A 14,173-nucleotide genomic window follows, 5' to 3' on the forward strand; every position below is an offset into this window, starting at 1 on the left:
GAACATAGATTTCATCTATGATGGAATTCTTATTTTTGCTCTCAAGGACACCTGTGTAATCTGAATTGCCATCAGTGGTTTTGCACAGATGTAACTGATTGGAACTTAGTAAACAATACTGTTTATTCAAAAGAAGGAATACAATCCAGCTTATTCTCTTTTAGCTGTGTTGGCTTTGTAGACCTAGCTGGAGTTAAGAAAACAAAAGAACAAAAAACCTCTAGTCATCGAAGTCAGCAGATATACCTTTGAAGACAAAAAGAAACATCTATTCAATAAGAAGTCTCATTTTTTTTTACAAAGTTTCTTTTCAGAGCAGAACATTGTCCTTAGTTTTGCTAGTCAGTAAAGACTGATAGATTCTTCTCCCACATGTTCCCCATTCTACGTTTCTCTTAGCACCACATGTCATTGTCTAGACATTCCCACTTATTCCTCCACAATACATAGGAAATCTAACCTTTTTAATCTGTCTGTCTAAACATTTAAAACCCTGATAATCTCCCACTTAACTACTGCAACCTTTTCCTCTCTGGTGTCCCTATTACTAACCTTAATCCGCTCCATCAAAAAAGTGGTTGCTAAAATGATCTTCCTCACCTGTCATTCTGGTTACCCTTCCTCATTTGTTGCATCATGTTTGAATTTTATGTCTATGCCTTCAAGGCCCAATATAACTGCAGTTCAGCTCAGACCTTGTTTATTACTGTGTCAACATGCATAGCTCTACCTGTGATACTTGTCTTACTGCCCCAGTTCTTCTGATTCTGTCACCACAATTGTCTCTGTGCCCTTTTCCATGCTACCCTCTACAAATGAAATATCCTCCTCATTCTGGGGCAACAAGCCCCTAGCAATTCTAATTTACAACCAATCTATAGCCTTGCTTCTTCCAAAGGCCCACAAGGAGAAAAGCAATAATTATAATAAATACAGTGATTCCCTCCTTTCAGTTCCCAAAAACATACAGTCTATTGTTTCTGTACTGTTATAGGTTGTATCCATCTTGTGCTGTAAGTTCCTTACAGCAAGACTCATGCTCTAGTATGTGTGATATGACACCAAGCACACTTTTGGCCCTTGCCTGATGACACCGGAAGGAGAGCTATAATTTCAATTCTTCCTAAATATCTATCTTGCTCATTTTACATTGTTTTTGTAGAACCTATATTTATGGCCCTGAGTTCCATCCCAAACTATAGAAGTTCATTTCATCTAAGCAAAAGGCACAACATACCTTATTATTGACTTAAGTCCCCTCTGGAAATTAAAGGGAGGTACATGGGACTGGCAAAATGAGACTACTAAATGTAGTTTTAGACAATACTTTCTGCAGTAACAGAAGACTTTTCTATTTGTTTTGATTGGATGAGGAAAAACACTGAATTGTAGTAAACTTGTTTCCATGGAGACTTGACTGCTTGCATAATGATTGCTTTATTTGACAACAGTAGGAGAGACAATGCTGCTAAGAATTCTGGTGCTTCAGTGCATGGTTCATTTAACCCTGTAGGAGCCAGTTATTCAGTTTTGGGCATTCTGGTAGGTAAGGTTAAATCATGCAAACTTAATAATAAAATAAGTCAAGGGGCGAGTTAAACTGATTTTATAACCTTAGTGATATTTGGATTTAGTAAGATGGAATGTTAATGCTTAACACGTGAAAAGACTAATAGCAAAATGCTGAAGTTAGAAACTAAACAGCTTATAACAGTTGCATATTAAGTGTTTAGGATAATTCCAATTACTCACTTTTGTGAATAAAAATGAAATCTTATCTTTCGATATTATAGGCAGAGATTTGAATTTTTTTTTTAAAACCTGTGTAGTTTAGCATTTGTTTATAATGGTTGGAAGGAACATTACAAACAGTACAATGAGGTATATCCATTCCTCTTTTAGACATTCAGTTTGCCTGTTCTCACTTGTCTTGACAGAAAAATAACAGATTCTCAGTTTGCTGCCAGATACCAGGGCAAATCAATCTAAGATTGTCAGGGTTTTTTTGGTTTTTTTCATACATATATGTTTGAAACAGCTTTCTAACTAATTTAGTTGCAATTGTAACTGTGGAAGGACTGGGAATTGGAGCAGATTTTCTGAAAACAGTCACCTGGTCAATTTGAATGCCAGCTACCATGTCACATACATCACTAACATTCTGCTGATACTGTTCATACAGTACAGTGGCTCACTACCTTTTTAACTTTCCTGGCTGAAGTGTTCACTTGGAAAAGACCAAGATGACACCAAAAGAAAACAAACAACTTATGTTGTTAAAAATTTGGTGTTTCTTGTTTTTCCACTAACTTAAATGGAAAACTTTATAATCACCAGCTTAATGTGGAGAATGGCTCTTCTCTTCCTTCCAACTTTAGTTGGGCCATCATGCTGTTATTGAGTATGTTTGCTTGGAGCTATATTTTTCATGATTTTTTGCCCAAAGGCCTGGTAGTCTGCAAGGTGATAAAACTCCTTTCTAATCCAGTAGATGAATTATCGGGAAGCAACACTTAATACAATGTAGGGGAAGCTTTCTTGGTGAAAAAAGCAAATCTGAACACAAGATCTAAAATGGAGAGCGTAGTCGACCAACAGATTGCCTTTGCTGACTATTGATTATGGAGGATTGACTTATCCAGATTGCTTGAAGAGGCAGCTGAAGGAAAGGAGATGTTTACTTTCAAAATCTTACATGCATCCCTGTTAGGAAAAAGATTCTTTGCCTCTTCTAAGGTCTGGTGGGAAAACTGAACAGCACTTCACATATGGTACAAAGAGGCACATGACATGTTAACTTCCTAAGTCTTTTTATAGAAGACCACTAACCTCTTCTAGTCAGGAAGGTAAGAAAATAGATACTCAAAAGCAATTGTTGCCATTGAACTATATGCTTGTGTTAGCAAATATCAGTATAATAATTGCTGGTTATCTCTATAATTTGGATTATAATCTCTCTCTAACCCAGAGCAACAGGGTTGGTTTTTGTGGGGTGGGGAGGGGAGGGCTGGACTATTTGTTTTTTGTTTTGCACCTTTGGATTCAGCTGTCATACTTGTATCACTAGAGATCTTTTATTAAATTTCCTTTAGAATTCTATGCCGCTTTTTAATTCTTTTGAGGTAATTCCCAGAAGTCTAATTAGAATGAGGGCCCCATTGTGCAAAGTGTTATATAAGCACAAGACAGGTTCCAGGCCCTAATTTATGATGAGATATGACAAGTGAGTGAAACAATAAGAGAAACTGGAGGGTAATTGCAAGAAGAATGTGACTTCGTTGGCTAGATAGATACAGGAGGTGCACAAGTTAATGGTCCCAAATCACAAGCTCTATTATTAATAAATAAAGATCCTCCACAATGGAGTTCTGCCAGTATTTAAGAACTATACAGAAACTATGCTTTGTAATTAACCAATGTATACTGAAAAATATTACAAACAGGTTCATGCTCAGACAAGATAAGCAGACAGTATTAGTGTATTTCTTGACAGACTGTACAAAAAATGTGATTACATGATAATTTTATTATAGACTGATATCCCAAAGAGGGTCTTCAAGAAGTTCACAACAAATTCCACAAAAATAAAAAGGCAAGTGATGGAATTTAACACATTTTAAATGAAATTGGAGAAGACCATGAAATCCTTCTTCTGAAATAGAGCATTCTGGAGTTCTATAGGGTTGCCACCTCTAAGGTACAAAAGCCTGGTATACATAAGATGATGCTGAACCCATCAAACTGGACATCTGGCAGTGTGTACTGAGCACCTTTAAAGATTTCCCAGGATAACTCTCTCAAAAAAGGGATGATCCTGGGAAAATCTGGACAGGCCACCCTAGGTCCATATGGATAAGAAAATGAAGAAATTAATCTTGTACAGTGTTTCAAATTTCAGGTCTGCTATCACTACTAACTTTAGCAACGTTAGTTCTTTTTGGGGAGGGGGGATTAGCGTGTTTTAAAGAATTAGCATAGTAATTTTTCCAAAGAACATGGAGCATTATTATAAAAAAAAAAAAGCCAGCAGCTACAATGCTGCTATTTCTATTGTCCACTAAGCATAAGTGCCAAATTTTAGACAAGGGAAGTCAGTGGGAACAGAATCAGCTCAGAGTTGGTTTTATTCCCAATGTTTAAGAAATCAGTGGACACTGCTCACTGAGCCAGATGAGAGGAGACGACCAAGAGAATGAGCTTTACCCACTCCAGCCGCAAGTACTGGAGTCTGCTCCATCACCTTGGCGTAGCGCAGCAGCCACGTGCACTCTGCCGACCCTCAGTGACACCCAGCCAGGTAGCCAGACACCTACTTAAAATGACCAGAGCACCTTTTGGAGAAACAGGTGAGAAGACAAGTGAGGAACAAAGGGTGTATGTTTAAACGTGTACACCAGATCAGAAGCTACGCAGAATCATTCACTGTAACAGAGCTGGAAGAGACACTAGATCAAGCATCAAGTGTGGAACAGTTGTGGGCTATGACAACATATCTCCAGAATTCTTGAAAAACATTGGCCCCCCGTGCTTGGCTTAGGCTTGTGAAATTCTTCATTAGGGTCATCAGTGAAGGCAGGCTACTGAAGATATGGCACACTGCAAAAGTCATTGGCCTCCTAAAGCCTGGAAAAGATCCAAGTCAAGCATCAAGCTATTGTCACATATCATTATTGTCGGTGTGCCTCAAGGCACTGGAGCGCTTAGTCCTACAGTGTATATTACCCGATGTGGAGAGAATTTTGAGCCCTGACCAAACCAGCTTTTGCCAAGGCTGTAGTACATGCGACCAAGTACTCGCGCTGACCACATTTGTTGAAAATGGCTTCCAGAGAAACTTGAACACAGGGGTGCTGTTTTCATCAATCTAACAGTGGTGTACGATACGGTATGGCACACTGGCCTGCTTATGAAGGTCCTGCTACACATTAGGTTACAGGCACCGTTGAACTGTTCCTCCGTGATAGGCAGTTTAGAGTCCATATGGGGGGAGAAGACAAGTGCTGGGAGATGACAGAACAATAGGTTACCCCAGGGCTCTATGCTTTCTCCAACCCTGTTCAACCTTTACATCAATGACCTGTCAACAACGGAGTCATGAAAGTTAATTTATGCAGACAACATCTGTTGCGGTACCCAGCCTGGACATTTTACGAGCTTGATACCAGTTTAAACCATGGTAAAGTTAACTGACTACTGTGAGACTTGGCACTTCCAGTCAAGCATCATAAAAACAGTCTCCAGTTTGTTCCATCTTCATCACGCTAGCACAACCCAAGAACTGAATGTTTATCTGGTCGAAGGTGACATATGAAGTAGAACTGGTCTATCTAGGTGTGATCTTAGACTGCACACTGAGTTACCAGGCCCACTTGAAGAAGACAGCAGCTAAAGTTAAGACACATAACAACCTTCTTAGAAAACTGGAAGGTTTGTCATGGGGTGCCCATGCTCCAACTCTGCGGATGTCAGCTCTTGCCATCTCGTATTCGGTATGCGCAGCAGTATGGAGCTGATCGTCACACACCAAACTGGTGGATATGCATTTACATGCTGCCATGTGCATCATTTCTGGCACCCTGCGTCCAACTTCACTCCCGTGGCTTCCAGTTCTGAGCAATATTGCTCCTCCTCCTATCAGACAAGAGGTTGCCACTGGCAAGTTACTGGAGAAAGTACGCGTCAACTCAAGCCTGCCGCTGCACGATGACCTTTTTAAACCACCAGCTGCACGTTTGCCATCACATCGCCCATTACAGTCTCATCTGCTACGCCAGGATGTTAGGGCGGAAACTAGGGTGACTAGACAGCAAGTGTGAAAAATCAGGACAGGGTGGGGGAGTAATAGGAGCCTATATAAAAACAAACAAAAAAAAGAGACCCCAAAATCAGGATTGTTTCTATAAAATTGGGACATCTGGTCACCCTAGCGGAAACACTCTGGCGAGAGGAATGGATATCTGTTATAATCCCCAACCAGTCCCTTGTCACCGACCCCACAATCTGCCCACCTGGTTTTGACCTGCCCCGTCATCAGTGGTCTCTGTTGAACAGGTTCCAGACTGGGCAAGGTCTCTGTGCAGCCAACCAGTATCACCGGGGCCTTCGTGACACATGATCGGTGAATGCCTGCTGACTAGGTTCAGCGGTGACCTAGAAGAACTGCATCACACCACTGAAGATGCCATCGCTTGACTAGATGACTATGCACAAGCTAAATAAAAATAAGGAATTATATGCTTTTAGTTCATATTATTAGAAGCACTTACCAGGAAAACACTTCAGACATGAAACTGAACTGACAATCTGAACTCTAACAGCCAAATCATCCACTGATTTCCAACTCCTATGTCGCATCGGAATTGAATACCTTTGAATGTCTTTACACAATATGAGTCTTCGGTATTTATCAAAAATATATACAGTGACTAAATTTATAATTAGAGAGATTTTATGAAAACATAAGACTTTATAAATAAAATCTGCCAGAACTTTGGAAACCAGATTTTATTTCAGGATACTGGAGGGGTCTGTCATTTGTTCAGCTACTTCTAATAGTTCTCTCCATTTCTACGAAGTAGAACTTACAAAACAATTATTGATCCATCGATTTTATCAGTTGTGTATTCAAATAAAGGATAGTGCTTACTCAAATCCAATATGGAAATTATCTTTTTGCGGCTTTTTTCCATGGCATTTCCTTTGAATTAAAGAAATATAAGCAAATTAATCTGCTGGCATAATACCATCCATCTTGCTGTTAAAAGCAAGCAATCTTGGGACTTCAGAAATCCAAATTGGAGGGATATTGGACAGCTAACAACATAATATGCATGTGTGCCAGCTGAATTTTTCAGTTTTGTTTCCTCTCCTATTCTTTATAGAGCCTAAAACTCTACTTGGTTGGTTTTTGTTTTTGAACCACCATTGTATATTGAGAAGATATTTTCATTGAGCCTAACAAACTATAGCTCTTTCGTGCATGGTTATACTGACCCATGTGTGTCCTTACCACAGAGACTAGAATGAGGGAGTAAGAGTATGTCTACACTATGGAGCTATGCCAGCAGAGCCCCGAAGCACAGAGTCAACTTACACCAATAGGAGTTTTTCTGTCGGTTAAGACCACCACTTTTCTAAACAATGTTAGCTACATTGATTGACAGATGCTCTTTTCTGTCAACATAGCTGCATCTACACTGAGGTTTTTGTCAGCATAGCAATGTCGGTTAGAGGTGTAACTTTTTTCAAAGTTATGTCAACATAACCTTTAAGTGTAGACCAAACCTAAGACAAGGTCAACTGCTGGATATGATCCCTCATTAAAAGGATAAAAGCTGGATCTCGAAGTTGTGGAATATGTCAGGCAACTTCCTGAGACCAAGAGAGAAACACTGACAAATATATTGGCGTAGCCAAGACAGACTTCAGCTGCTGGCAAAAAAACTGCTCATTTTCCCTTTGTTCAGAACAAAGGAAACAGTTTTTTGTTTAACTACCTGAACTTTAGATTGTACCTAACTATTCAAGACACCCTGAAACCTAGTGATACATCAGTCCTCGGGCTGCAGAGGTGGTCATATCCCAACAGTTCATACACTGCTCCTGCTTCCACCCACCTTAGTCTATCTAGGAGACCTGTATTTATTTTTCTTCAAACTTTTGTCTGGGTGGATCCCACTCTTCATGAACACACATCTGATGCATGTGAGATCGCAATCTTTTGACCAGCAGTGTCTTTTGGGGTTGCATGTGCAATCCCCTATGTCCTTGTATCCTCCCTGCCTTCTGAGGACATATACTGTAGAGCAGCCCTAACCACCTCTCAGTCCCATATAATTCCTTCCAATGCTTGCTTCCCATCCCAGTCCCTTTTCAGAGACCCACCTCATGAAGTGAATTCCTTACTTTGGCTAGGAGCCATGGAAGAAGTGCTGCTACTTGCTCATCCCCAGAAGAGAGGAGAGAATGCATCCCATCCTGTACCTGAGGGAGCTAAACAAATTCACATACCAATTCATATTCAAAATGGTGATCTCACTCTCCCAACCAGGGATGGTTTTAAAAACTGGGAATTTATTAAAGTTGATATGCAAAAAACCCCAAACAAGTTAAGTTTGCACAAGGTCCGCACCAGTTCAGTCTCATGAGAGCACTCCCTCCTGGGCCCACTGCCTGCTTCTCCATTGTGTTTCTTTGGACCTTTTCAGTAGACCTCTAAATCCTTAAAGGGCCAGGTTGCAGGTAAATATCATCCTAACAGTAAACGCAACCATGATATTCTCAGTACTATACTCCCCCCGCCCCCAATGTAATGTTTTCTAAAAACTTTGGTTAAACAAAATATAAAACATTCAGTCCACCTATTAGACTTATTAGCCATCCAGATGTTCCACCTACTCATAAGCAATCGTTCTCAGATTAGTTTTTGTCTCTCTCCTTTTTCACCAAGTCTAGTATTGATTATGGAAACTTCTGCATCTCTTCACATTAAGCAGGAAGTTTCTGTAGCAAGTGTAGTTCTGCTAACCAAGAGAATAGCCAGTCCTGAACAGTTTAAACTCCTAAAGATACTCATATCTTATGAAACAACAGTTCCTATATGATCAAGGCTATAACCATGTACCTTCAAGCCACTGGACATATGGCAAGTCATTTAGAAAAAAAATCCACTAAATTAACATAATAGACTATCTAGAATTATAAAACATGTGATTTAGAGTAATATCCAGATTATAAATCAATATCACGTCTGTATTGGATAGAACGCAGCATAGGTACAGGAAAAGGTACTTGATACAGCATGCGAAGAGAACCCCATAAGTGCATTCACCATTCCAATAGCTAGATTTAAATACTGCTAAGCACATGTCCCTAAACATTCTTATGTCAGTGTCCATGGGATTCTTCTCTACCTAGTCAAATGGCCAAGCATGTCAACAGATCATTCTGGTGATCTGTGCTACTGTGGAACACTAGTTTCAGGTTCCATGCTCTTGTTTTGACATTCATGTCTTTCAACATCATTTTCCAAGTTTACAGGATCAACAACATTCTCGTTTCCCAGCTGTGAATAAACTGTGTCTGCCTCAGGCAGTATCTTGACAAAGTCATTCGCTCTCACTATCAGAATTACTGGGATCCAAATTCCTGCCTCATTTTGATCTTTTATTGCACTATTTTGTCTTGTTTTCGGTGTCTTCTGCTGTGGTGGTTTAGAGGGTAGTTTACAGCATTATATGCAAGGGTAAGAAGTCACAGGGAATTAAAAGATGGTGGTGAAGAACGCTCACACCTCCTTTTCCATCTTTTGCTTTTACTTCATAAACTGGATTATCACCTTTCCTGTCAAGGGCTACATAAATTTTACCTTCTTAATAGGATCTTAATTTGCCTGGTCCTTCTCTCTCTGAAAGACTGCAGACAAGTACTCTGTCACCTGGAAGAGAATAGCACCATACACTTTCTGAGAACACTTTGACTCAAGTTCATAAGTTTCCTTCATCTCCTGTCCTGTTTCCACTTCCCAAAATAATCTTTATGGACCCCAGATGCAGATTCAGAGTTTATAGGTAAACCAATGCAGTGATAACAGCCTTCACCATCAGCTCTCTCTAGAAGCTCAGATTTAATTTGTGGCTCTGCACCTTCATGGGGGTTGTTTTCACAGAGCAATTTAATCCAGCCCATAAACAAGCTCTCTGGTTCACAGTGGCACACAACCACTATATCTACAGGGTACACCTTTCAGCCAGTCTACAGCCTCAAGTGTATTCACAAAATGCTTGGCTATAGTGGCTGTCTCCTACTGTACTTGGATGATTGGCTTCTCAGAGGGAAATCCCCACGGGAAGTTTCTAGCACCCTATCCACTGTTCTCAACTTATTTCACTCCTCAGGACTGAGTCAATTACACGTCCCTCACTCCAGCCGAATGCATATAATTTGCAGAGATTCTTCTAGTTTCCAAGTTAGCAAAGCCATACCTCTCTCAAGACAGGCTTCAGACCATCACATCTCTGATCATCAACCTCATGGAAAACCCTGCATCAATAAAAAACCTCTCAGACTATTAGGTCACTTCGTGTCATGCACATATATGGTGCCTCTGGCCAGATTTGAACTCTGCCCTCCCCTAGGCTGTTTGAGGAGATATCTATATTTGGAGCTGGGGATGTGATTCCCAACTCCCATAGACATACATGCGCTAGCTCACCAAGCTACCACACTAAAAACAGTAGCGTAGCTGGGGTAGCATCAGAAGCGGTGAGTGGTGGCAATGGGATCCGGACAGGTTTGTACATGGGGCAGCTACCCATGATACAGCTGCTCATGCTATCCCAGGTACACACCTATTTTAGCAAAACACTAGCTTGATGAGAGCTAGCACACATATGGCTACTTGAACTGGGAATCACACCCCCGGCTCCAACTGTAGCCTGTTTGCCAACTGTACAAACCACCACACGGACCCTTGCCTCACAGCCTTGACGTCTTTTCTAACTTACCTCAACTGGTAGAGAAACCTCCAGGTGGTCTACAAACCCAGTCTTATTCAGCACCTCACCTCCCACAGTGACACTGATTACAGAGACGTCCATGTTCTCGTACTCAGCTCCTCCACTCACTTTGATGGCTGCCCTCTGACAATGGAAAGAAAACTAGCTGGATTTCATAATTCCATCCTCCCATCTGAAAGCACTTTTATTTTAAGTTATATTATGGCCCAACACCAAGGAACTAGTAGAACAAATAGTTAACTTTTTTTTAAGTTTGGTCAGTACAAGGCTATACTCCATCATATGGTCCACCCCCTTTTTTGTTACATATTGCATCTTCATACATATTATGTGAGTCAGTGTAAGACAGCTACTGCCCTCTGGAGCCTGGGCTATCTTACAGTGTGGGGTGCTATATATTTTTTTTAATCTTACTGTAACAGTGAAGGCTCATTGACACCACAAATATCACTGTGTCAAAGAATCCTGTAGCAAGGGTGTCCCCTGAACTGGCTACGTAATAGTTTTTATTTGCATTTTGTCTAGGACCTTAATCATGTATAGTAACCAGACTATGTCTGCCATGCCCAAGGCTTTAGCCTGGTTGTGGTCCATGTTTAAAGACCCATATGTATTACAAACCAAGAAGTTATGTAGCCAGGGCAGGGGAAAACCATTTCATTATTATTTATGGCTTAGTATTTGAAGGCCAGATGCACCCTAAACACATGATCAATTGTTCACCAAGTGAGTTAGAGGACTTACAAATTAGTGTTCCCAATAGAAAGGCCAACCAACCTGGCCCAAAAAAATTCTGTCTATATAATAGAGGAGAGCTGAGTTTTCCAACAAGGTTGAATTCAAGGGCATTTGCGTGATATGTGAACAAACAATATACTGCCTCTCACTATTTTTATTATATTTATTAGCAGTTGTTAGATGTCCCGTATGACAGATATGACAGCATCCTGCAGTATCCGAACCCAGGCAAACATTATGAAATTAAGTTATTTAGGAGAAGGAGGATTAATGCGATCTCTGGGAGGTAATGTGAACTTCAAAAGATGATGTTGAACAATATAGCAGATCGGACTGTTCTTTTAAGACAAAGTGTGTGAAGTGGAAGTCCTGGGGAAGCGGTGCATGCATGCCCACCTATGGGCTCATCCTTTGCAGCTTTGTCCTGATGCAGGAGACCTTTTGCTTTCCTTATCACCTATTTCAGGAGGCCAGTTCAAAGACCCAATCTGGGTCCTCCAGGGACCAACAGACAAGAAAGGATTGTTGGATAAATAGCCTGGTTTTAAACAGGCTCAAGGTCTTCTTTCTGATCCAGCAAATGGACAGGACCCCTGATCCATGAAGGGCCCCAATTCTTAGGGGAGGTCTGGAAGGCCTATTAAGGCCCCGTAAGATTTGGTGCTAGTTCTGAACTGAGGCCACTGTGCACTTTTGACCACAAAAGAGACTTCTTTGGGGGGTCTGAAGGACTCACCTCCCAGAGCCCATGTTGGAGACAGCTGGGTTGATCTGGTAACTTTATCAGAATACATGTAGGTTCTTTTATTGTTTTTAATGTTTTCTCTATAATGCTTTTACCTTAAGAATAAAATAGGCTTGTGCAGGAAGTGCTGTGTGGTAACTTATAATCACTGGCAGTTGAATTGTATACTGTCTCTGAGGTGAGACATGAAGCAGACCTGCTTAGGCAGACTGTTGCTTTGAGAACAACGTAGTGAAGGCAGGGAACTACCTGGGCAAGGAAAGAGAGAGATGAGGGTTTCCACCCAAGAAAGGCAAAAGCTAGGGAGCTGGATGCCTCAAACTGGGTGCCCTTGCTAAACCACTTGTGGGAAATACAGTTGTAGCTGCCCTGAATTGTGACATACTGTATCTTGTTTAGACTCTCAGTAAGATGGGATACATTTTTGCATTTCCTTTTTTGTCTTGTTCTAATTTGGACTGGGGCACTGCAAAAATATCTTCCGACTGTGCTAGTTAATTCCTTTTCTTGTTCTCCTCTCCAAGTTGTGTGATGTACTTCACTTTAGCCAATTTCCATCTCATCTTTAATATGGTAGATGAGCGTCACTTTCATATTTCTGACAACACTGTAGTGCAATCATTGGTCTCTTGGTGAAGCTTTTGACTTACAACCTTTGTGTAAATAAGTCACTAGGAGCTTTAAAGAAAGGACCTTTTTACTTTGCACATGACTATATTGATAACTTGAGCTCTTGGATACTCAATGAGAATATTTTTCTGAAAAACTCTGTATTCCATTTTTTTAATTAAGAGACAGTTCAGCAACTCTCTCACTTATGAGGAATAAGAGTCAACAACTGATTAAGGCCATAACTTGATATATATGACTTGTTAAATTTAAATGGATATATATATTTCTCCACTAAATTGCAATGGCATAGAACACGGTGCCATTATTAAAGGTACTTACATTCCAAATAACTGTTGAGAAGTACAGTGCATTAGATTAGATCAGACAGAGTGTAGAAGTTGACCTGGTTGCACGGTGACAGAGCAACAGGCTTCAGATGACATCTGAGACCACATTCCAGGACTGGCTGAGAGGTATTATCAATACTTTCTTCTTACTTTAGAGGAAATATAAACTGAGTGCTACTAACTGACCTGGAATAAAGCAAGCTTCTACCAGTCACAACTTGTCTGTAACAGTAGTACTGAACAGAAACTAACATGAAATAATCATTGCAAACCTGATTTTCTCCTTTTGAGTTTTGGATGTTGAAACACCACCCTAGTAACTGAGAATTTGCTTCCTTATTCAAAGGCAGTTAAACGTAAACAGTGACCCAGAATAGATGAAGAATATTCTTAACAACAATAATACTCAGGATGTGCATATCAGTTCATAGACTCAATTCCATTCCCACTGAAGACAATGGAACTTTGCATTGGCTTCAATGGGAACAGGATCAGGCCCTACACTTCAAGTGCTGATTGATTAAACTTCAGAACACCTGTTCAGATAAAGTATAACCTCAAAAATATGGAAACTGAGTCACAGAAGTTGCATCTTGCCCAAGGTCACAGAGGCAGTGGCAAGGTTGGCATTAGAGTTCAGGAATTTCAGATTTCCAACTCCAGGCTCATTCCTGTGGACTGCCCTGCCATGAATTTGCATTTGAACATAAAATACCAGCTGAAAAGGATAGTGTTCAAGGGTGGGATTTTCAAAGAAGCCTAGGAGAGCTGGGTGCCCAAATCCTGTTGAATTTTAATGGGATTTGGGCACACAGTTCCGTTAGACTTCTTGAAAACACCAATCCACCATTAAAATAAAATTACCTTGGTAGTATGATACATCAAATATGATAATGTTGGCACTCACATATACGGGCTGACCACTAAGTAGAGATGAATCGCTTTACAGACACTGTACATGCGCTGTGCTGTTTATCAAGTAGTAATTTTATACACTTATTTATGTATACTTCACTTAACTTGAAGGCATGTGTCTAGAAGAACAGCCTTAACAAAGTTCTCTGGTCCAAATTGTAACAAGTTATTAAAAAAAATCATCCTCTGTAAGTAGTTGGTACTTCTAAATAATATGAATGTTGACAGCCATTTGGACTATTAAACTAAGTATGAGAAGGAAGAGAAGAAATATAGGGTAAAATAATTATACAAGAAAA

The 14,173-nt window shown here is 40.3% G+C and overlaps 1 protein-coding gene and 1 long non-coding RNA gene across 5 annotated transcripts in view; both read right to left on the reverse strand.

Moving 5' to 3' along the window:
- Positions 1–14,173, reverse strand: part of LOC120399118 (band 4.1-like protein 4B) — a 279,147-nt gene that overhangs the window by 213,862 nt on the left and 51,112 nt on the right. The window lies entirely within an intron of this gene.
- On the reverse strand, positions 6,015–10,615 carry LOC120399120. The gene is made up of 3 exons (XR_005594969.1): positions 10,506–10,615; positions 9,368–9,436; positions 6,015–6,211 (listed from the first exon to the last, which is right to left on the reverse strand). It is a non-coding gene; the product is annotated as an uncharacterized LOC120399120 (long non-coding RNA).

The sequence above is a fragment of the Mauremys reevesii genome, linkage group 2 (assembly GCF_016161935.1).
Source record: "Mauremys reevesii isolate NIE-2019 linkage group 2, ASM1616193v1, whole genome shotgun sequence".
In the NCBI taxonomy this organism is placed as follows: domain Eukaryota; kingdom Metazoa; phylum Chordata; order Testudines; family Geoemydidae; genus Mauremys; species Mauremys reevesii.